Raw genomic sequence first — 22,623 nt, forward strand, 5'->3', positions numbered from 1 at the left:
CCTCCTGGCTGCAGCCAGAGAACCCAGGTGCAGAGCAATTCTTGGCAAAATTGGAGATTAAGTTCTGAGAGCTGCAAGAGCCAATATGATATGACAAACACGACTCTAAGCCAAGTTTACGAAATGTCACTTTAGATGGTATTGGGATGATATTAAAACTTAGAGGGAAGTCACTTAACCCATTGAAGTGAAGGGATTCGGAGGGAAGTTTCCTCAGGCAATTTTCATTTCAAATACCTTCGCTTAGCATTTTATAGCATGGAGTGTCTGCGGAACCCTTTATAGAGCTGTACTGCAGTAGAAATAAAGATGAGTGAGACATCCTCGGAGTGTTTTATCCATTTTCGTCCTAATTGGTTTATAGCACAAATCGAAAATAGTACAGTGTAGTTAGGCAAACCTGAAGCTCAGGAGAGGCTCCCACACTAAAGTTAAAATCTGGGGGTCAACAGCCAATTGCTATTATTTACAGACATAAAACTGGGTGAGATTATACAGGGAGGGGGTGTGTCATTCAACCCAAGGACACCTCATTTGGGATGAAGAGTCAATTTTCATTTGTAACTGGTACTTTGAGGAGGTTTTAATGTAAAACAAATGCCATTCATTCAGAAAAGGAGAGGTCATGATAAAGATTACAATTTTAAGCCACTAAAACTTTCAACATCCTGCAAGTATATCCTTTGATCATTATTTAAGAAGTTCTTGAATACCTGGTAATGATTCCGAAGGTAAATAGATATGTCTTAGGAAGAAAAAGTAAAATATTGGAAAAATCACAGAAATCAGGACAGATAGTCTCTGCTCCAAATTTCTCATTTCAAAAATAACTTCTCACACTTATCAATGGCTTTTCTTCAGGAATACTTGAGCAAGAATACCAAGATTTGTGCTCAAAGCTATTATTGACTGTGATTATAATTGGAAGAGACTAAGTCACTGTATTTTCTTAGTAAATATTGGTAAATCATAGGTATATTGAAATGTATGATTGGTAAAGCACATTAACAACAATGACGTGTGTTTAGTTATTCTTACACAGTAAACACTTTGCATTCATGCTCACTAATATTCAAAACAGAGTTGTTGGCGATTGCAAAAAAAAAAAAAAAAAAAAAGCCACAAACTCTTTGAAGCTATTCCTGTGAAGAAAGGGAGTTTATTTCTCCAACTTATTTGGATTTGGCTGTGTGTCTTAACTGGCCAGTGGAACATGGGCATCCCTGACAAAAGCATGTTGCTAGAAATGCTTGCACATTAAGGCTGGCCCTCTCTTGCTTCTGGAGAGTTTTCCATCATGTATATACATCTGAGCTAACCTCCTGGAAGGAGGAAGGCCATCACAAGGGAGGCTCCAGCTTCACCTGACAGCCCAGTTGAGGGCAGACATGTGTCAGACTGTTCTAGATCATCCAAGACCAGAAGGGCCCATTCAGACCAGAGGAACCATCTGGATTCTCCACAGAATAAGAGCTAATTAGATGATGTTTTAAGCCATTACCTTACAGGTTATTTGCTTTGAGCAATATTGATTGATACAAGTCCTATATTTAAACTAAGAACTACCCTAAGTTACCCGATCAAACAGCTGAATTTCATGTTGCTGAAGTGACTTGCTCAATGTGAAAACGCTGAGGCTTAAAACCATATGTGTGTCAATCCATACATTTTGATGTGTCCTTTACACATCACTGACTGCAATCTGGCCCATCCAGTGGTCGAAAGCTTGGCATAGAGGGTTCGCGCTTTGTGACATTTTCCCTCAGTCAGTCAGTCACATCTGGAGCTCTCCCATTCTACTTGAAGGTCCACAGAACAATGAAAAGAATGGCACTGAGAGGGAAAATTACTGTAATTAATGATGCACCGTAATACCAGGGCTATAAATGAAATCGTGCACCAATACGCTACTGCTAAAATCTAGTGAATCTCAATGAGTACTTTTAAAGCTCACTATAATCTGTATTTAGTCTGAAATACTTTTTAAAAAAAACCCTCAAAATTGATCCTGGAGTGATGCACTGAGCAAAATGGAAAATTAAATTGACTTCTAGAGATTTTTAAAAGCAGAATAAAAATAAAGTGTTTTATCATTCTTAAATATTGATGCAAACAGTTGGTGGCTATATTCCACTTTTGTCCTGCTGGGCAGTAAGTGAAGCTGAAACTTAAAACTGATAGACATTTGCTGTCCTTATTGACTGAAGTCGAACGCTGCATTTATTAATTCACAAGTTCATATCACAGCAGAGATCCAAACTTAAGTAATTCTGGTGATAATATGTGGCTATGGCAAGCGTGCTGTCAGCCTTCTAAACAGTTTCCTCACTAACTCATACTGTTCGTGTGCTCTTGGACTGTCATTTAGATTTTCTGAATCTTATTTATTATTTGTGCTTAATACATATATTACGGATCTTTAAAAACTAAGTACTAAGACATTTGCACATTGTTTCATTAAAAATATTAACCTTATGGCAACTCCACCAGTAGCATAATAACCCACAATCAGTTGCCTCACAATGTTCCTTAGATTTGTCAGTTTTTCAAGCTAATGGGTTGTCTCGCCACTTTCTTTTGCAGCTACCCGATCACCGGTGACCTGTGTCCACAGTTCTGCATCCTACAGGTGCTTTTGGTTAGATGGCCGCTGCTAATATGTCCACAGTTAACTCAGAGAGGGGAAGCTGCTTTCTCCAGCAGTCAACAGCATAGCTGACAACAGGATACAGACATGCAAATCAAATAATTTCTGACAAATATTCCTAGAAACAATCACTCTAGGGACTGAAGTTAGATTTCAGGATCACAAAATTTCTTGCTCCTTCTCTATGTCTTGAGTCCTATGAATGTGAGCAATTTGAGAAGACCCACATGCATGAAGACTCCTAGCCTCTCCCCATTTCCAGGAGGGAGTCTACGCCCTATAGATACACAAGTCACAGGAGGCGAGAAATCATCTTTCTAGGTCCTGCTTCAGTATCAACCTCTTTATAGACTGACTGACGGCTGAAATCCTGTTGCTCAGAAAAATGTCACCGTGTTTCAAGGGCACATGCCAGAATCCCGGATGGAAAGGCAGTTTCAACACGTGACAGTACATTTTCTGCAGGTGAGTCTTCTTCAGTCTAAGGCACCACTAAATGTGCAACAGCAAAGCCCCGTTCACGTAACGCTGCACTGGGCACAGGGCACTTCCTTTTTACAGCCTGTCCCCCAGTATGTGCGAAGAAAGGCCCTCCCATCAGATCTGATCCCCTGAGAGCAACTGTTTAGATGAGAACACACACACACACACCTAGAAGTGTAATAAACACATGAAGTTTCCAACTGTAAATGATCATCTTTATAGTGTTAGGGACATCATCATTTTTTACTTAAAAAGTGTATCTGCCTCTCTTTTTATTTTTCCTTCTTATACAAAGGCATTAAGTGAAAATTTGTGCCATGCTGCTTGGGATCAAATCTTAACTTTACAATATTAGTTATATGAACTTGGATGTGTGACTTAAATTTTTTGTGTCTCAGCATGTAACTCATAGGTTTGCTGTGGGGACTAAGTGAAACAATGTAAGCAAAACACGAAGCATAAATGCCTTGCACAGAGCAGTCATTAACTTTCGTATAAATTAAGTAAACTAACCACCAGTTCACATTTTTAAAAATTAATTATAATCTATGTGAAAATAACACTGATTAATCAGTAATTCATTTATGGATATTTATTCAACACTTACTATGGGTTTTATCAACAGAACTTTTTATTATTCTTGATGACAACTGCAATTGGAGAATGAATAATGTTTTCCTCTCATTTTTGCATTTCCTCAGGATGAATTATAGAGACAAAAATATTTATTTAAAATTATATTTCTCTGTAAAATAACTGAGTAGCTTGGCTCCTGGTTTGTCTTGCACTTTAATCATATCTGATTATTTTTGTCACAAATATGTTCTTACTATTGTTGGCTGCAGATTCTAGGACAGATGTGACCAAGTCACTTGTCAACACAATTTTCAGCTAAGTTTATATCTCAAATGTTTAATTGCTTATGAGGTTAGAAGGTGCCAAGAGAATGCTATTGATTTCCAGATTGCAGATTGGAAGTGGTAAATTTGGTGCCTGAAAAAAAAAAATCTAACTCTAAATTATGTAAATGTAGTAGGGAAGTTGTAACATAGAATATGTTTTTTAAAAATATCATTATACCCTTCACTGTATTTTCAGAACAAATGTAAAAGCTTATGAATATGCTGTGGTAACATGGCCAGGTCTTCATTAACTTCAAGACTTGCGTACTCATTGCATGGCCTACATTCTTATATCATAAATCAGTTTGACAATCACACAATAGATAATGGATGAGACCTTACGGCAATAGGAGTCTCCATCTCAATGACTCCAGGTGTCTTACACCTGAGTGATCACTTAAGTTGACTATTTTCACAAATGTGAATTTTAAAAATGATTTAATCATCAAATTACATCTAAAACATTTCACGTGTATTTTGTAAATCATAGTGTAATAAGATAAACCTATTAAGTTTTAGAGGAAAAAAGGCTTGCCTGAATTGCATAAACACTCCCTTAATTTGAATATTATATAATACACACAACTGATAATTACTTACTGGCCATTTAATATAAATGTAGGGAATGAGACCTTTGAGAAAAAACATACAGCAGCATTTTATGAACAACTTACCCTTTTATACATCACCTTCTTTAATCTTTACAACTCTGTGGTTTATACTATTATCTCAATATTATAGGTTAAGAAACAGTGGCTCAAAATGTAAAGTAAACTTCTAAGATCTCTCTCACAGGCACACACAGACACACACACAGACACACACACCGACACACACACACACACACACACACACACACACACACACACAATTTCTCTTTCTGGAAAAGTGATGGACAAAATAACTTGAAAAATCTCCTGCTGAAAATACCTAAGGATGCTAGATAAAATATAACAAACGACTTTTTACAAACACAGATAACCTCCCCACAGGCTTTGAGGCCACCCAGGGAAGCAACAGAGGAAGAATGAGAATGTTGTAATCCTTTAAATAGACGGTACAACTCATCCAAGAGCAGGGATTAGCCATGGAGTGTCTCCTAACCACAGTAATCTAGGACCTAGAATTTTCAGATCTAAACTGATAGAGGGGTCAAGGTTTACTGTCACATACATAATGAATTAAAGTGAGACCTGCTTCTAAATCCAGAGTCCTAAAAGTACTACTACACCCAGAAACAGTGGATTAAAAAAATCCACCCACTGTCATTGGGAAACAACAAAAAAGCCAACGAAAAAAAGTTTTAGGAGCATTTTATGGCAATAAAGTTCTTAGGAACACATATACACAAATCAACGTCACACACGGGTTCTCACTATCAGCAATATTCAAAAACCACATAAGAAATTAATGTAAAATTCTCCTAAAGATAGTAAAATATACTAAATGAAAGTGGTGTGTTAGTGCTCATTGTATTAGTGTATTCCCACTTGAAAAAAAAACAAACTTCATTTGCAATACCTTTTCCTCAAACTTCCATTTACTCCCCATCTTAACTCTCTTTTAATGATGCTGCTTCTTAATTCATGAGACAAATAAAATTCTGGGAGGGGAAACTAATAGTCTTCTGCTTCTCAAACTTCTCACTGCCACACCTACCAGTGAACCTGCATTTGTGTCCAGACACTCTGATTTCCTCCGATAACTACTAATGAATTACCCAGACTCATGATCAAGGACTAACTCTGCAATTATCAGCTACATTCCAGCGGCTCATTTCCTCCTTGTCTTCTCCCAAGGATGCCACTCTAACAATTCTTTGTCTCCTGCAACATCCGTCTCTTCCCTTTTATTGCAGCATTCCTAATAGCGTAGAACGTCCTGTAATAGTTCCATAATCTCAGGAAAGTATCTTGTTCCATTTCCCTTTCCAGCTATTGCCTCCTTTCTCCATTTATCTTTCCAGGATAATTCCTCCAAAGAGTTGTTAATTACTAATGCCAACCATACTCTTTTTAAAACAATTCTGTCTCATCCTGGCAATATTCTTCTCTTTAAGAAACTAATGAATGATGAATTCCTAAATCAGATGGTTAAGTTTCAAAACCAACTTTCTTGACTTAAGAAGAGGCATTGGCCCATCTGATATTTCCCTTTGAAATATTTTTCTTCATTAATGATAGTTATTTATTTCTGTCAGAAAAAAAAGCCCAAAACTCAGTGACTGAAAAATCAAAAAAATATTTATTTCTTTTAAGATTTTATGGTTTAATACGGTGGGTTTTCTGGTGATCTCACCTGGGGTCTTCCATGGAGCTGAGTTACGCTGACGTATTAGCCGTGAGATGAACACAAAGAGGACTATGGCTAGGGTGCCTCAAGTCTCTTCCACAGGGCTTCTCTAGGCACCTCGCTGGGCATTCTCACAAATGAGAGTCTCAAGTCAATGGTCCAGAATTAAGCACTTATAGACCATGAAAATACATACTCTTTTTAAACTGATCTTCAAAAGCTAGACATAAGAAATTTTGCTAAATTCTATTAGTCAAACCAAGTTACAGATCCAACACAGATACAAGCTGAGGAAATACAGAATCAACTTTTTGATTAAAAAAAAAAGTAATGAAGTTTCATTTTTAAAAATCACAACTAAGCTTCTAGTCAAAACTAGAAGTGTAAACTTTTCTGGTTTACATGACTCGTCATTCATTCTGAGACTTTTTTTGCTGGTTCCTCTGACATCCTTGACTTTTGACACTGGAATTCCTCAGGGCTGAATCTTTTTAAATAATCTCTATCTGAACATACAAAACTCATTTATTCTCATGTCTTTAATTAACATTCTTATGATGGTGACTTTCAAATTTATATCGTTAGTCAAGATAACTCATACACTTGGAGGAGTCATAAACCTAGCTTGACATTTGGATTTTAATATGTATGTAAAAATTAACTCACAATATGGTAAACCAAATTCATGGGATTCAGCTAAAATGGTATTTAGCAGGAAATTCATAGCCTTCAATGCATATATTAGAAAGAATAAACACTGAAAATATGAAAGCTCAAAAAAATGATATATCAAATCCTAACAATGTAGAAAGAATTATCAAGATGAGAATAGAAGTCAAGAAAATAGGAAACCAATGTTCAACTGAGAAACTAAGTTAGAAGTTAATTCATTGAAAAGGTTAATAAAATTGTAAAACCTAAGAAAGAATAGAAAGGGTGACATCATCATAGATCATGCAGATATCTGAAAGTTGAGAGGCTATTTTAAAAAATGTAGCCAATATATTTAACAACTTAAGTGTGCTTAGCAAGGTTACAGAAATAGGGGTAATATATAAAAGTCTTCATATACTATCTTTATATCCTAGCAATAAGGATTTGAATACAGTATCATTTACAATAGAAAATAGTAAGTATTTACACAGTAAGCTAACAAAATATGTGCAGAAATCGTGTGCAAAAAAACTACAAAACACTGATGAAAGAAATCAATAAAGATCTAAATAAGTGGAGATATATAACATGTTCATGGATTAGAAATCTCAACATTGTTAAGACGCCAATTTTTCCATTTGTTATATAAATTCAGTGCAGTCTCAACCACAACCCTAGGAAGATTGTTTTCTTAAATATAGAGAATTTGATTCTAAAATTTACATAGAAAAGCAAAGGTAGACTAGCTAAAATACTTCTTAGAAGGAAAACTAAGTTCAGAGGGAATCAAATTACCTGATTCCATTGCTTAATATAAAATTAAAAGAATCAAGAAACTGTGATATTGAACACAGATAGATACACAGAGCAATGGAATATGACAGTCCTAAAATAATCAAACACACACTTAGGCAACTGAATTTTGATAAAGATGAAAAAGTAATTAAATGAAGAAAGAAGAGGTATTTTAACAAAAGAAGCTGAAACAATAGGATGCATAATTTAAAAAATAGGAAAAAGAGACTCTACATATAACCTATATCTTCAAGAAAAAAATATAATTAAAATGAGTGCATTGAACTAAATGTAAAATAAATAATTACTAAACTTCTAGAAGAAAATGCAATAGAAAAAATCTGTGGCCTTTGGTTTGACCATTAGTTTCCAGATATACAACCAAAAGGATGATCCATGCAAGAAAAAATTTGATTAATTGGATTTATCAAATAAAAACTAATGTTTTGGGAAAGCCACTATTGAGAGTATGAAAATATAAGCCACAGATTGGGAGAAAATCACATTATCTGACAGAGATCTCACATCCAGAATATATTTAAAATTTAAAAATTCAACAATAAGAAAGCACTCTAATAAAAACATGATAAAAGTTCTGAACAGACATTTCAAAAATATGGTATGCAGACAAAAAATAACATTTAGAAAGATATCATCATTTGTCTTAATGAAAATGCAAATTAAAATAATTGGATATCACTACACAACTATAAGAATGGCAGTTTGTTTTTTTTTCTTTAATGACGGTACCAAATACTTAGAAGAGTACAGAGTAACAAAAACTCTCATTCATTGCTGGTGAAAATGCAAAACGAAACACAGCCACTTTGGAAGCTTCTGGTAAAGTTAAACATAGACTTATCATACAACCCAAGGTTTACACTTCTATGTATTCCATTCCTCCAAGTAAACTTAAAATCTATGTTTACACGAAAACATATATGCATATTTATAGCAGCTTTATTCATAGTGACAAAAAATGGAGCAATCCAGATTTCCTTCAACAAGTAAATAAATTATGATGCATCCATGAAATTCAGCAATAAAAAAATGATCAATTGATTTACACACGTGGATATCTGGAATATATTTTTCTAAGAATTATAAGATAGGGATGGATGCAGGATGGTAGTGACTGACTTACAAAGCTGGAGAAAACTGAATCCCAAGCTCGAAGTGAGAATTCTGAGGAACAATTCTACACACATCGCAGGATTCCCCCAAAGGTTCAAGACTGTTGGCGTCAGCTACCTCTGAAACCAGAAGTGTGAGGGTGCACCAAAAATTAAAAAACTCGGAGACTGTTAAGACGGAGTAAGACTCACAGATTCCTTCCCCTGACATCATGTAAACAAGCAACTACAGTTCCACTGCGACAGAAGACAGAATGGTAACCCTTTGGAGGAAATTTTTAAAAGGTATAACATTGAGGGAGGTGGTATCATTCTAAAAGCCAGGTGATTACATCAAGGTTTATATGATGTGTAAAGGATTTGAGTTTTTCCAGAAGCAGAACACATGATAAGGCATTGGCATCAGTTTCTGTGGGGAAACCTTTAAGGAGGTCATGTGTTAGTAAAGACCATAGAAGAAAGGCTCTCCTGTACAGAACTTCCAAGCAGCTTTCAGATGTTTCATTTAAATGTGAGGCGATAGCCACAGATCACCAGGCTCTAATAGGAATGATACAGAATAAACCCCCCAAAATAATAATATTAACTTGGTGGTGGAAAGAGGAACCACTCAGAAGAAGACATTTTTTAAAATGCAGTTTCTGTGAAATGGGGACAAGTTGCTTTAAGTAAAGACACTTAGAAAACGGAAGAATTCTTGGAAATTAAGAGTAACAGACATGGAAAACTCAAGAACCACCAGTCTTGATTGAAGCCAGTGAGAAAGTTCCAGTCGGAAGATACAATGTATAGGACACACTGTGGATTTGAATGTACAGAGAAAGGATTTACACAATAGGGGGAGAATTTAGAGAAACCGTGTCATAAGCCATATAGCTAAGTCAATAACAACAATATCAGAAAATTATTATTATTATAACCGAGAATCATCATAAAATAATGGTTAAATGTACAACTAGATGTTAGTGCTAAAATCCTTGAATTCAAATACCACTCTAACATTTTCCAACCATATGACCTTGGCCAATTTATTGAGCTTTAGTTTCTTCATCTATAAATTAGGCATAATACTACCACCTCATAGTATTCTTGTGAATATTAAATGAGTATACATATATTTATTTATCAGTTATTAAAAGCTCTAAGGGGAAATATAACATTTTGAGGAAAATAATAACCAAAATATACTATATTTAATAGTCAGACTGTTAACATAATTTTGTTTTAACAAAAAGTATAATTTTGTTAGGAAGATGGTGTGTGTGTGTATGCGTGTGTATGTGAGAGAGAGAGAGAGAATGATGAGGATGGGTGTGTCCAGGTGTTAAAGGAAAGTTAAATTTTCATCTTCTATCTGGAAAGTCAATAGATAAAGGGTAATACTGAAAAATCCATAAGTGGTTATCTAAGCCTGTTATTTATCAATACGGAGGTAAACACTACAGAATTAGCTAAAAGAGTTTTCAGTATTTGCCTCTGTAGAGAGTGAAATGGTTAGGACTAGCTGTTGTTTTCATAATCAGCCTTGTTGAACTAATTGAATCTTTAAACTTCCTGTATGTATTACTTTGATAGAAAGTGTATTTAATAAAACCAATATTGGTGTAAGTAAATGCTAAATTCACATGCTCTCTGATATCTCTGTGCCTTTGCACACTGTTTTGTTTCACCTGTAATGTCCAATTTCTTGAACTTTTTTTTTCTAGCTTTTTTTTCCAGAGGTAAACCTGGGTCAACTCACATTCTGGTCTAGGAAATCATTACTGAACCACTCATGCAGATTTGATAGCTCTTTTATTTGCTTCTTGACTGCACTTCGAGCTTTCCTCCCTAGTGCACTGCACTGAAATATCCATTATGTACCTGTGCCCATTTCTAGGCTGGATGCTCATGGTAAGAACTGTTTCTTAATTGTCCCTATATTTTAGACCTCAACACAGAGTCTAGCAAGTACTTAATAATTGTTTTTTAAGTGAAATGAAGTCAGTAAATTCTGTGGATTGAAGTTCTCAGAGATGTCTGGTGCCCAATAAAAGGTATGTCTTTAGTATTTTCTAGTTAGTTTCTTATAATGAAAGAAGAGGCCAAATCTGAGGTGAGTCTATATGTTACGGGTTAGTTATAGTGATTGTTTGGCCCACTCTGTGTAGTACATCAGTACTGCTAATCATAGAATTTCTGAAACCTGGTCCACATTGTCCTGGGAAATGAAAACTTTCTTCTCACCACCACCTGTTTTTACAAGCACACACATGTACATACACCCCCCCCACACACACACACAGTCTACATGGTTACTGTGAATGTTAACATATTAAATCATGCCAGAGTTGAATAGTTCATGATCATGGCACAACATTGCTTATTTGAATTGTTCATAAATGGGAATAGACCTAATTCTAGAGAAATTGGTATTGATGTTTTGGAATCTGGAATTGAAACTGAGGAAGGAAATTAGTCTCCCCAGGAGTGCCTGAAGCTTTATCAGGCTTTATCCTGTAGAATTCAGGAGTCTCCATCAGCCACGTTTCCACTGCCCAAGCTAAAGATGGGGAGGAAGGATACTCTCAGACAGAAAGTAAAGAACAAAGCATATGCAAGAAGCAGAATTATCCAGAGACCTGAGGGTGCCGAATTTCTGTTCCCATTTATTCCTAAGGCTTTGTTCTTGTTACTGGATTTCTTCAGACATCTTGGTATGATCCCTTTTTTGATTTAAGTTATTTCAAATTTGATTTCTATGATTTAAAAATACCACTAACAAACACAAAATTCATAAAGAAAGACTTATGCATGGAAGTTGGGGAAAAAAACACCATGTGATTTAGGGTAGAAGTTTAAAGATTTAGAAGCTGATTTATCAAAATAATTAATTCTATGTTGAGCCTGGATTGTATTTGTATGCTATTTTACGATTTTTCTTTTCCATTTTCTAAAATTTCAGTAGAATATTTTAGCACATACAACTTTTTCTAAGTTCTCATAGAAGCAATTATGGACGGATCAGCTCTAAAATTTGAATTAAGTGGCAAATTTTGGATTGGACCGTCTTTCTCCAAGTCCACAGGGGCACTGGCAGTGGTGGCAACTAGTAGAAGAAAACATGAGCCATTGTGGGAAAAAAATCACACAGAGTTCCCCAGCATCAGAGGCATAATGTGGTGGCCTGATGAGGACGCTGGAGCAGTAAAAGCTCAGAGACCTGAGAACCTGAGGGCTGTTCAAAACTATTTGAGGGAAAATGTGAGATGAGGAACTTTTTGACAGCCGAGTAAGTAGGGATTATAGCTATTAAAATGTGATTATTTTTGTTAGTATGGTGGAAACTAGTTCACTTCAATCTAATAACTATTAGAAAAATATCTGAAAAATACATAAGGCAGAGGAGACACTCAGGGAATAGTAGTTAGAAGTAATGAAGTGAGATCAGTAGTAGCCGCAGGAAAAATATTGATGAGAGATACTCAGAATATATTTTTAAAAACACTGAGGAAAGGCAGTAGTTGTTTAGTTCTCTGTTGCCATGTAACAAATGACCACAAAGTTACTGGCATAAAACAATACTAATTTACTATCTCACGGTTTTGGTGGGTCAGGAGTCCAGGTGTGGTTGAGCTGGGTCCTCTGCACCGGTCTCATAAAAGACGGAAATAAAATGTCACCTGGACTATGGTTCTCATTTGAAGCTTGAAGTCCCCTTCCAACCTCATTCAGATTGTTGGCTGAATTCAACTCCTTGTGGCTGTAGGATTGAGTTGTTTTTGTTGTTGTTACAATGCTAGCTTTCTGCTCCTGGCAGCCTCAGGCAGTTCACAACATGGTAGTTTGTTTCTTTTTGGAGAGAGGAAAAGAAGTGGGCAAGGGGTGGAATGATTTTTCAGACATGTTATTTAGCAGAGGAATACACATGGAAACTTGAAGTCTAAATGAAGAAAAATGTGTCTGCGGTTGGCGAAGTGCAAAAAAAAAAAAAAGAGTTCTGTTTTGTTATGTCAAGATTGAGATGATATTATACATCTGAAAAAGAAATGCCAAATAGATGAGTTTTAAGGGTGGATAGATCACATGTATACATAGGAATGCAGATTTCAATGGTGTAGGAATTGTCCTTCAAAATTTGCAGATCGCCCAGGGAGAAAGTTTAGAACAAGAAGGAAATAAGCAGCTAAAGACAGACTCTTAAGGACCCAAAACATTCAGCGGTTGCATAAAAGACAAGCCTGGAACAAAAGAGACCCACAGGAAGCAGAGAGAGAACTAAAACCAATACATTATGGTATTATGGAATTCAAGATAAGACGTCATTAAAGAAAAGAGTTGTAAATATACAGAATGTTCCTGAGAGTTGCCTACTGCATTTGATAACACACAGGCCCTGGTAGCTTAGATGAAGCAATTTCAGCCAAGTAATAGGGATGGAACGTATTTCGAGGTGGTTAAAGACGAAATTAGAGATGAAGATGCAGATACATACTGTTTGTCTCTGCCTCTGTCTCTGCAGAAGTGCAGGAAAATGGAGCTTTAGCTACAGAGGGACATGGGTAGCAAACATTTATTTTTAGTTTCAATTTCGTACAGAAGGGTTACTGAATGTAGTGACAATACTCTATGACATCATTTATCAATTGGGTGAATACAGTCAAATTTTTCAAATGTTTGTGACCAGTTTATTCAAACATCTTGGGTTGTTGTGAGAAGCAAAAGCATTAACACATATAACACACTTAGAATGGTGTCCACGACATAGGAAGAATTCTTTTATTGTTGACTGCCGTTATGTTTGTTGATTATTGTATTTTTTGTCCCCATACCCATCTCAATATCTTCATGTATTAAATATGTCACATATAAATTATTATGAATTCATAAGTATATGACTGATGGAATATTTTTTTGTCTCTGGATTTATTTCACACAAAAATAGAGGACCTAGCTTAGTCTGTATTCATGGCTGTAGTAATTGTTGAAGAACTCTATTTACTGAAAATCATTGAATTGTAGATATAAAACTACATGTAAAAGATACCTCAATAAAACTGTTAAAAGCAATTTAAATGAACAAGACCTACTCCCTTGCTGATGTGACTTTAATTATGTATCTGTTAAAGCAGGCAGGAGGGAGGTCCTCTCGTCCAAATTCCAGGCAAACAATTCTGATGAAAGATGAGTAATATTCTGAATGCATTTATTTGCCTTGCATAAAATTGAGGGTTTTTTAATTTCAAAAGGACTTGATTTTTTAATATGTATATTTTGTAGACTCTTTAATGATCAGTAATCCTAACATGCTACTAATTTTTACATTTTAACAAGTGGGTTTTATGAATTTATGCATCACAAAATATTATTTTAAGATTCAGTATGATCATCTTCCCAAGATGAACTCATCCATAATTTTAAAAGAAAATCTAATGGAAAATGCTAAAGTTACATGCAGAAATTGTAATTGAGACAATGCGTTCTATAGGCTGCTGTGTGCTTGGAGTTGGCAGAGTCCTTCACAGCAACCTAGGGAGCTTGAGATAGTCCAGTTTTCTTTGCATATCAGTTTTACTTCACACTATTGTTGGTGATATCCTCTGGGCTGCATATCAAATAAAGATTTATTTAGAGCTCACTTGATTCCAACAAGGACTTAAAGTGGTTGTAGCTTAATTATTGGACCATGAATTCTGTTTTGAATGACATGTTATTGAACCCTTCTATACCAGTGCCATTCCCTGAATGAAACAGAAGCCATCAAAAGCTTGAAATAATTTCTAAAGCAATGTACTTATTTGATACACTGAATTTTTTGGCTATAGTATGCATTCCTTAAGTATAATTTTACTCTATTGTTTCCGTGAAAAAGGCAAACTTCAGTCAATTATTTCTCAAACATTACATCACATTTCATCTTTTTCAAAACTAGGAGATGGAGTATTATATAATAGTAGTGTAAACTAGAAGTCCAGTTTTGTGATCAGAGTGAACTGGGTTCATAAGCTCAGGTCTGCCATTACTTAGCTCTGTAAGCTGGCAAGGTATTAAAATACTTTGGTCTCTTAGTAATATACTGTTATAGAGACTATGAATTATTATAATGACTAATATAAAATATAAAACATAATGTAAAGTACTTCATAAAGACTAGGGTACAAAGTAAGTGTTCAATTAAGATTAGCTTTGATAATGATGAAAAAATTAAGAAATGAGTAAGGCACGGTCGCAAGTGTCCAATCTAGTGCTGTGGGGAAAACTGTATCTAAATGATTACATAATTAATTCTCCATTTCCGTATCAGCTCATCAGCAATCTAAATTTTAAAAAATAAATCATCTGAGCATTTAATAACATTTCAAATATTCAAGAAATATGGAAAACAAATCTTAGACTCATTAAAGAGTCTATTCTGGGCATTTCTCACCTGATGAAATCTTTCAACTTTTCAGTTGAAGCTTTTATCTAAGAAGATAAAAAGACCAGCATGGCCACCGCAGTGGTCTAGGACACTTTGTGTTCCAAATGAGTTTTTGCCTAATACGGCAGAAAGAAGAGGAAAATGGAAGAGAACAATGGAGGTACGGTGGCACATTTTCACCATAATCTTCCACTCACTCCAGCTCATTCAGTTGTAATGTACTACACACATGCTAGCAAAGCAAGTTAAAACAGACTGATTTTAGCTTTGATTTGAAAATTAATTTATTTTAGCATGATCCTCATGAAGGTTATAAATAAATAATTAAGACAAAGCAGTATTTTCCACATGATAGCCAAAATAATAAACACATCTATGCATTGGTAATTGGGGAAATTCAGCTACATGGGGAGAAGTTTTAAATTTTTGACTCTGGATAAGAATTATTGACTCTAACTCTTTTAGGTACAGATGAAGCTAGCAAACAAAAGTAGAATTGAACTCACACGCCTCTTTTTAGTCATTTTAGATTTAATTATCCCTTCCTTGATTTCAGCCCCCAGAGGTGGTATTTTTATTCCAATAACTGAAAGAATAAGACCCCTGAGAACATGAGAAGATGTGAAATTCAAAGAACAAGTAGAGAGACTGACCATTAACAGAGGAGAAACACCACCTCCTCTGGGAGTGGAAGGGAGAAAATTTAAGTTAAAAAAACACTAGTATATTTAGTGGTTAAACTTCTCGTCTGATGATCTCTCTTTCCCACTGAAATTGTATTTCAGTATCAGGAGGCCATAAAGTTGCATGTCTGAAGAAAACTGATTTATGTTTTGTTTCCTTTACTCACTCCTTCTGCAACTAATTATTGAGTGTCTATACTATGTGTCAGGTGATGTGCGAACTGCTGGAGATGGTGAAATGTAACAAGAGGAACTTAAAGCCTAGCAAGGAAAACTGACTTTCAAGAAATGAGCACATGAATAAATGTATACGGGTGTACTTGTTTTATTGTGCTTTGTCTTCTGCCTCACGGATATTGGGTGTCTTACAAATAAAATGCTTGTGGCAACTCTACATCGAGCAAATCTGTCTTTGCCATTTTTCCAACAGCCTTTGCTCACTTCGTGTCTCTGTGACACACTCTGGTAATTCTCAGAATTCATTATTATTATATTTGTTATGGTGATTGTGATCAGCAATCTTTGAAGATACTACCGCAAAAAGATTATGACTCACTGAAGGCTTGAATGAGGGTTAGCATTTTTTTAGGAATAAAGTATTTTTTTAATTAAGGTATGTATCTTTTTTTAGACCTAATGCTGTGTTGCACACTGAATAGACTACAGTGCAGTATAAACATAACTTTTACATGCATTGGGAAACCAGAACATTTGTGTGACTCGCTTTATTGTGATATTCACTTTATTACAGAGGTATGGACCCAAACTCACAGTATCTCCGAGGCATGCCTGTAATTAAAATTTTGCCTGTTTAAAACAGGGTGCATGCAAGACTTCTTTGAGTAAGTGGAACTTTAGGTGAAGCATGAAAATTAGGTAGTAGTTACCGGGCCAAAAATAGAGAAAAAAGTGCTCTGGCCAAGAAAATCACACGTGAAAACTGCAAGGTGAGAAAAATCCTGATCAATTCAGTGCAGGCAAAGATGCCAGCATGATGGTAGGTGGGGCTGGGGGGCAGCATCTTAAGTGGAGAAAGGCCCTGATTGAGTACTTGGTGTTTTTAGAGCATGCTTAGCTCTGAAAAGGATGTTTTATTTTAATGGCAGTGGGAAGCAATTTAAGAATTTATTTATCTCCAGCCCAGGACATGGGCAGACACTCATTAATGGTTTTGTAGATCCATGCCTTTGTGTTTTCCAGTCAGTCAAATTTATCATCATATCTGATGGTCAAGAACGAGTGCTCGACCCTAATGCTCACCCCCTCTACCCAGGCAGGCAGGGCAAAGGCAAAGGCAAAGGAAAAAAACAGTCAAAGAGGCCTTGAGGTTTTCCCCTTCCTCAGAAGGGAACATTTCCCCCGTAATTCCACTTTCAACTTATCAGCCCAAAATGTTGACAAGGTAGGTTGGAAAACTGAGTAATATCTGACTATAGCCTTTGTCGATAGAAGAAAGCAAAGAAGGAGATATGAGAGGCTTTGTGTAGCTAAGTCAGATCATCGGCCACTATCACTCCTGACACCACTTCATGTCCTTTCTTCCCAGGGTGACACTTTCTGTGGCATGCCATCCCCTCCTGCCTAGGAGAGGCAGCTTCGGCGTTTGACCTCCGGATTGCATTCAGCTGGGAATCCAGGGTTGATGGATATGGCTCTCTGAGCCATGTCAAGTCCCTGCTCCAGTAAACAGATCAGGCAGCGGAGGGCCATTCAGGCTGAGCTGTTGTCGGGGTGCGCACCTATGGAGGGGTGGCAAGATGCCGATCTCTTCAAAAGAGTCTGTTCTTATGTGACACCATTCTCTCTGGACCAACAGTTCACCAGCATCCACCGGCAGCGCTGTCCTATCATTTCTCCTTCTGACGATGGCTTTAGAAACTCTCTTCCTCTTCTTAATTTTCATACCTCCTCCTCCCTAGTACGCAGCTCAGATGACATTCAGCTGCCTTCCATATGTCTGTGATTTAATTATAATTCATCCTGTCAGGGAAGGATGCTAAATCACAGAGGTCTGTCAGAGCGTGCTGGCACAGTATGGGACTTTTCCATGTTCCTCTTTTCTCTGGCTTCAGATTTATATTAATGGCCACCGTTCCTCAGGAAGTGTCCCTAAGTAGCGCTGGCCACCAAGAATGAAAGAGAAATAAACTATATATTGCCTCAAGCAGGGAATGGCTGCTGTTAAACTGCATGAATGCCAATTTTAGATGCTCCATTCAAGCCTCATAGGACAAGGTATTTTCCATTTCATAAACAAGTCACATATGTCTTATCCAACTTACCCTGTGTGGACTGGATCGTATTAGCTATCCTCCCACAAAGATAGAAATTCAGAAATAGAACAACTTCTCATGAAACAAACCAACAAAAATAAATTGGTAGGAAAGTCACTGAGAATAGATGCTTTAAGAGCCAGAGAATTTGAATTATACATAACAGAATATGAGAAAAGGCATTTGTTCAGCTAAAATAGAATGTGTAGCACATTTAGAGAGGAACAAACTTTATCTTATTATGGGAGCATGATTTAAGAGGTTTCATCTACCTAATTCCTCTCACCCAATTCTTGACTCTGATGGAGTAGGTCCAGTCCGTGTTCAGGTTTGATACGCCTTTTCAGGATTTTATAAAGTATAGAAAGATTCATGAGAAATAAACTCACTGAACCACAGAATGAAGATGGTATAGGACTGTCTATTTATCTACCTACGGACACACACAGATGCACTGACATATAACAATCTACACAAACTTCAAAGTCGCCTGAAGGGCCAGGAGGATCTTTGGTCCACGCGGCCAGAAGAACATCCTGGACCAAATCCCTCTCCCTCCACGTTCTACTGACTCTGATCTGTGTGCCACGTGGTATCTGCCCTAGAAAATCAACTCTGTGATTTTCTTAAATGTCGGTTTGTACTTAAAAATTTTCTTAAATTTTACCTGACGCCACTCTGCTGTGAAGGTTTATTTGCTGGCTGCTCTTCAGAACCTGGCAGGTGTCACGGAGGTCTGCAGGTCTTGGTATCTGTCTCTGCCTGTCTCTGTCTTTCCCCCTCCCTTCCCCTGAACATGCTGTCTATTTTTATGCACTAGACTTTCTGCTGTGCTATGATGAAGGAATGAGAATTATAATTCTTTCAGTGGCCAGGAACAGTCACTTCTAATTGGGATCAGGTTTGACAGAGTTTTTCTCATTAAACAGACAGGAGGATATCATGATTCTTTCTGTGAAAACTCACTAGGCATTTACATCCATGCTTTTATAACATTACAGGAGTGTTTTGTTTTAATTTTTAATCATCAAAAGTTTCTTAATTTATTCTCACATATTAAGATAAAGATAAATTACACATTAGTCATGAGTAGATCCACTGAAGTATTCATCATATCCTATTCCTAGAGTCTGATATGGGGCTTATAAAAATTTAGGTGCTCAATAACGTCTATTAACTTGCATTAAGAAAAGATGGTAAAATTGATGGACATAAACGTAAAATGATGTGCACTCAACTTCCTTTCTCTCGAAAGAGTTGAATTTTGTAAAGAAAAGACTGAATAGTCCAAATAATTGACTTCTTAGGTCAAACAATTGAGTTTTAAAATATGTTCATTCTTACTCACTTGTAAATTATTTTGCTTATATTTTCTAAACAACTTTATTGAGGCATATTTGACACGTAAAATTGTATATATTTAAGGTACGCAATGTAGTGTTTTGATATGTGTATACACAATGAAAAGATCCCCACAATCAAGCTGAATAATTTATCACCTCTACATTGTTACCGTTGTGTGTCTTTGTTGGGAAGACAAAATTTAAGATCTGTTATTACCATGCTTTACATTAGGTCTCTGGAACTCGTTCATTTTACATAATGAAACTTGGAACTCTTTCACCAAGATCTCATTTCCCTCTACGTTCTGCCCCTGGCGACCACCATTCTACTCTCTGCCTATGAGTCTGACTGTTTTAGATTCCACGTACAAGTGAGACCGTGCAGTGTTTGTCGTTCTGTGTCTGGCTTATTTCGCTTAGCATAGTATCCTCTATCTATCCATATTCATCCATAAAATATAGTTTTTATAACCAAAGCTCTTTGATCACTTAATTCTCAAATCGAGAAACAATTATTAACCTTGATTAAAGAGCAGATGTTGGTGATTTATTTCTAAGACATAATTGGGATGGTCCAGAATAACATTTCTAAAGCTTCTTTACTGAACTATTTGCAGGAGAGAATAAAACCATACCTTGTATCTTCTTGGCCACAGCCAATCACATGTACCACCTGTCTTTCTTACTTCAATTGAGTATTAAAACTTCATATTCATTTTATATAATATTTTTCAATATTATACTTGTATTTGGTTTAGTAATACAATGGCATTTTAAATTATTTAATGCCAGGTAAAACAAATAACAAACAAAAACAAAACTAAATAAAATTTCTACTTTTCATATTAATATTTTGTTATATAAAATCTAATAATTTCAGAGGCCCTCGTGTCTGTGTTCTGGATGTAAGACATCTAATGTGACACATAAGCTTTAAGTTCCAAGTAGTTTTCTTCATGTAAGCAAGGCATACATCTGTATAACCTTGATCATTATTACCCCTGGATGAAACACTTGGAATTAGAGAGATAGGTTTCCTCTGATTCACTATCCTGTTGAAATCTGAGTTAGAGTTGATCAGAGAAATCAGTGAGGAAAGGGTACTCTAAGCTGCAGGAGGGTTGAGATATTTTTGACAACAGTGTTTCTATCAAAGGTTGACTAGAAAGAGACAAGACAGTCTGCACTGGGAGAGGCCCCGTTGTAGAGTGTCTTGTTGAAGTTTTAGGACTTAATCCTTTCAACAGCGCAGAGCCGTTGAAACAGTTCAAGAAGGGATTTGCATGACAGTATTACACTTTAGAATTGTTAGAGCAGGCAGATAGCTAGATATGAGCAGAAAAAGGGGAACGGGGCCAAACGGCAGGAACTGGGCAGAAAGGAGGGGCACAGGCCAAATACAGGAAACACCACATCATGTAAGCACCAGGGGTCCCTGGGCAGAGAAAGAAAAGCAGAAACCTCTGGGCTGATAAGCAGTCAGAACTTATGAGGTGATGAGAGGCCTAGACAAAGAAAGGTGGGAAAAGGCAGGAATCTCCAGTGTCCAAATGGAACCTTTTGCTCATTATGCCTTCATTTCAATAAAATTAGCCTTGTAGATTAGAAGTACCCATCATGCAATGACGCCATGACACTTCCGATCCAGAATAAACAAGAACAAAAATTCCTCCTCCCTTCCGGAAGGTGGAGTTGGTATGAAAATCAGAGAACATAACCTCAAACCCTTCCCTCACCAGTGAATATTCCGCCCATTCACTTTTACACTCTATGTAACCAGCTTGCCAAAGAAACTAAGGGCAGCTGCTCACCTGAGCCTGCCCCCTCTCTCCTAGAGAGTTTACTACCCATCCTTTAATAAATCTTTGCTTTACTTTCTTAACCTCTGTGACTTGTCTCTGAATTCTTTCTGGGGTGGGACAAGAACCTAGATACCTGTTACATCCACCGGCAACAGAATCGTTTCTTGGTAGCAGCATAGATGACGTATTTGAGGCAATTGAACAAGAGATAGGAAGATAGGTACAGATACCTAAAAACCAAAACAAACAAACAAACAAACAAACAAAAAAACCAAATCAAAACAAAAAAACAATTAAAAAACTCTTATTTTCTGACATCATGGAAAAGACTTACAACTGACATTGGACCTGTCAGTATAACTTGAATTTTACGAAATGTTGCCTTTTGCCCCCTTACCACTATTTCCCTCCTTCATCATAAGTAGCATTATTTTCAAAGATACTTATTACACGTGCTTATTAGGTCTAATGCTGCTGCCATCCTTCCTTCCACCATGTAATCATCAATACCATACAGAAGCGTTGGAAAGATGCAGGAAAGAAATAATCCGAAGGTGAGCTCCACGATGTTCTCAATGGTGTCTGTCATTCCAGGCAGATAAAAACCAAGGGAATGAACAGACTTCACGGAAACACACACGAGCACAGGAAAGATAAGAAATATCTGCTTTTAGATCAAAATATTTAAAGAAAACAGCCGTCTCTGTATCGGCGGTACAGGACTGTTTAAGGATCACTGGGTTTGGTGCTCTTTTGATACCACTTACTAGGCGGGTTAATTTGGATTTTTTACCTAGTCTTTTTGAGTGTTAGCTTCCTCATTTGTAAGACAAAGACAGCAATGAAAAAAAATTTAATAACTTATTACAAGAGTATTTTGACTCTTACGTAATGCAAACATATATAAAACCTTCAGTATGTATAGTCCGTTTTTTCTATTGAAAATTAATCCTTTTAAAAAAAACCATAATTTCTGTAAGTGCTGATTTAAATAAACAACATGTGTTTGTTTTCATAAAGTAAAATACATTGAGATGGGACAAAATTTAAATTGTAGTTTAGCCTCTCAGTCTGTGTCACAATACAGCATAAATAAGTGGTTGAAAAACGACAATTTGGTTCAATTGATCTATGCAAAAAAGTTTGCCTGTTGCATTTAGTTCACTTGGTTTGGGTTTAGAGTCTGTTTCTAGACCAACTTTAATAAGTAGTCAAT

This window comes from Camelus dromedarius, chromosome 15 (assembly GCF_036321535.1).
Source record: "Camelus dromedarius isolate mCamDro1 chromosome 15, mCamDro1.pat, whole genome shotgun sequence".
Classification (NCBI taxonomy): Eukaryota; Metazoa; Chordata; class Mammalia; order Artiodactyla; family Camelidae; genus Camelus; species Camelus dromedarius.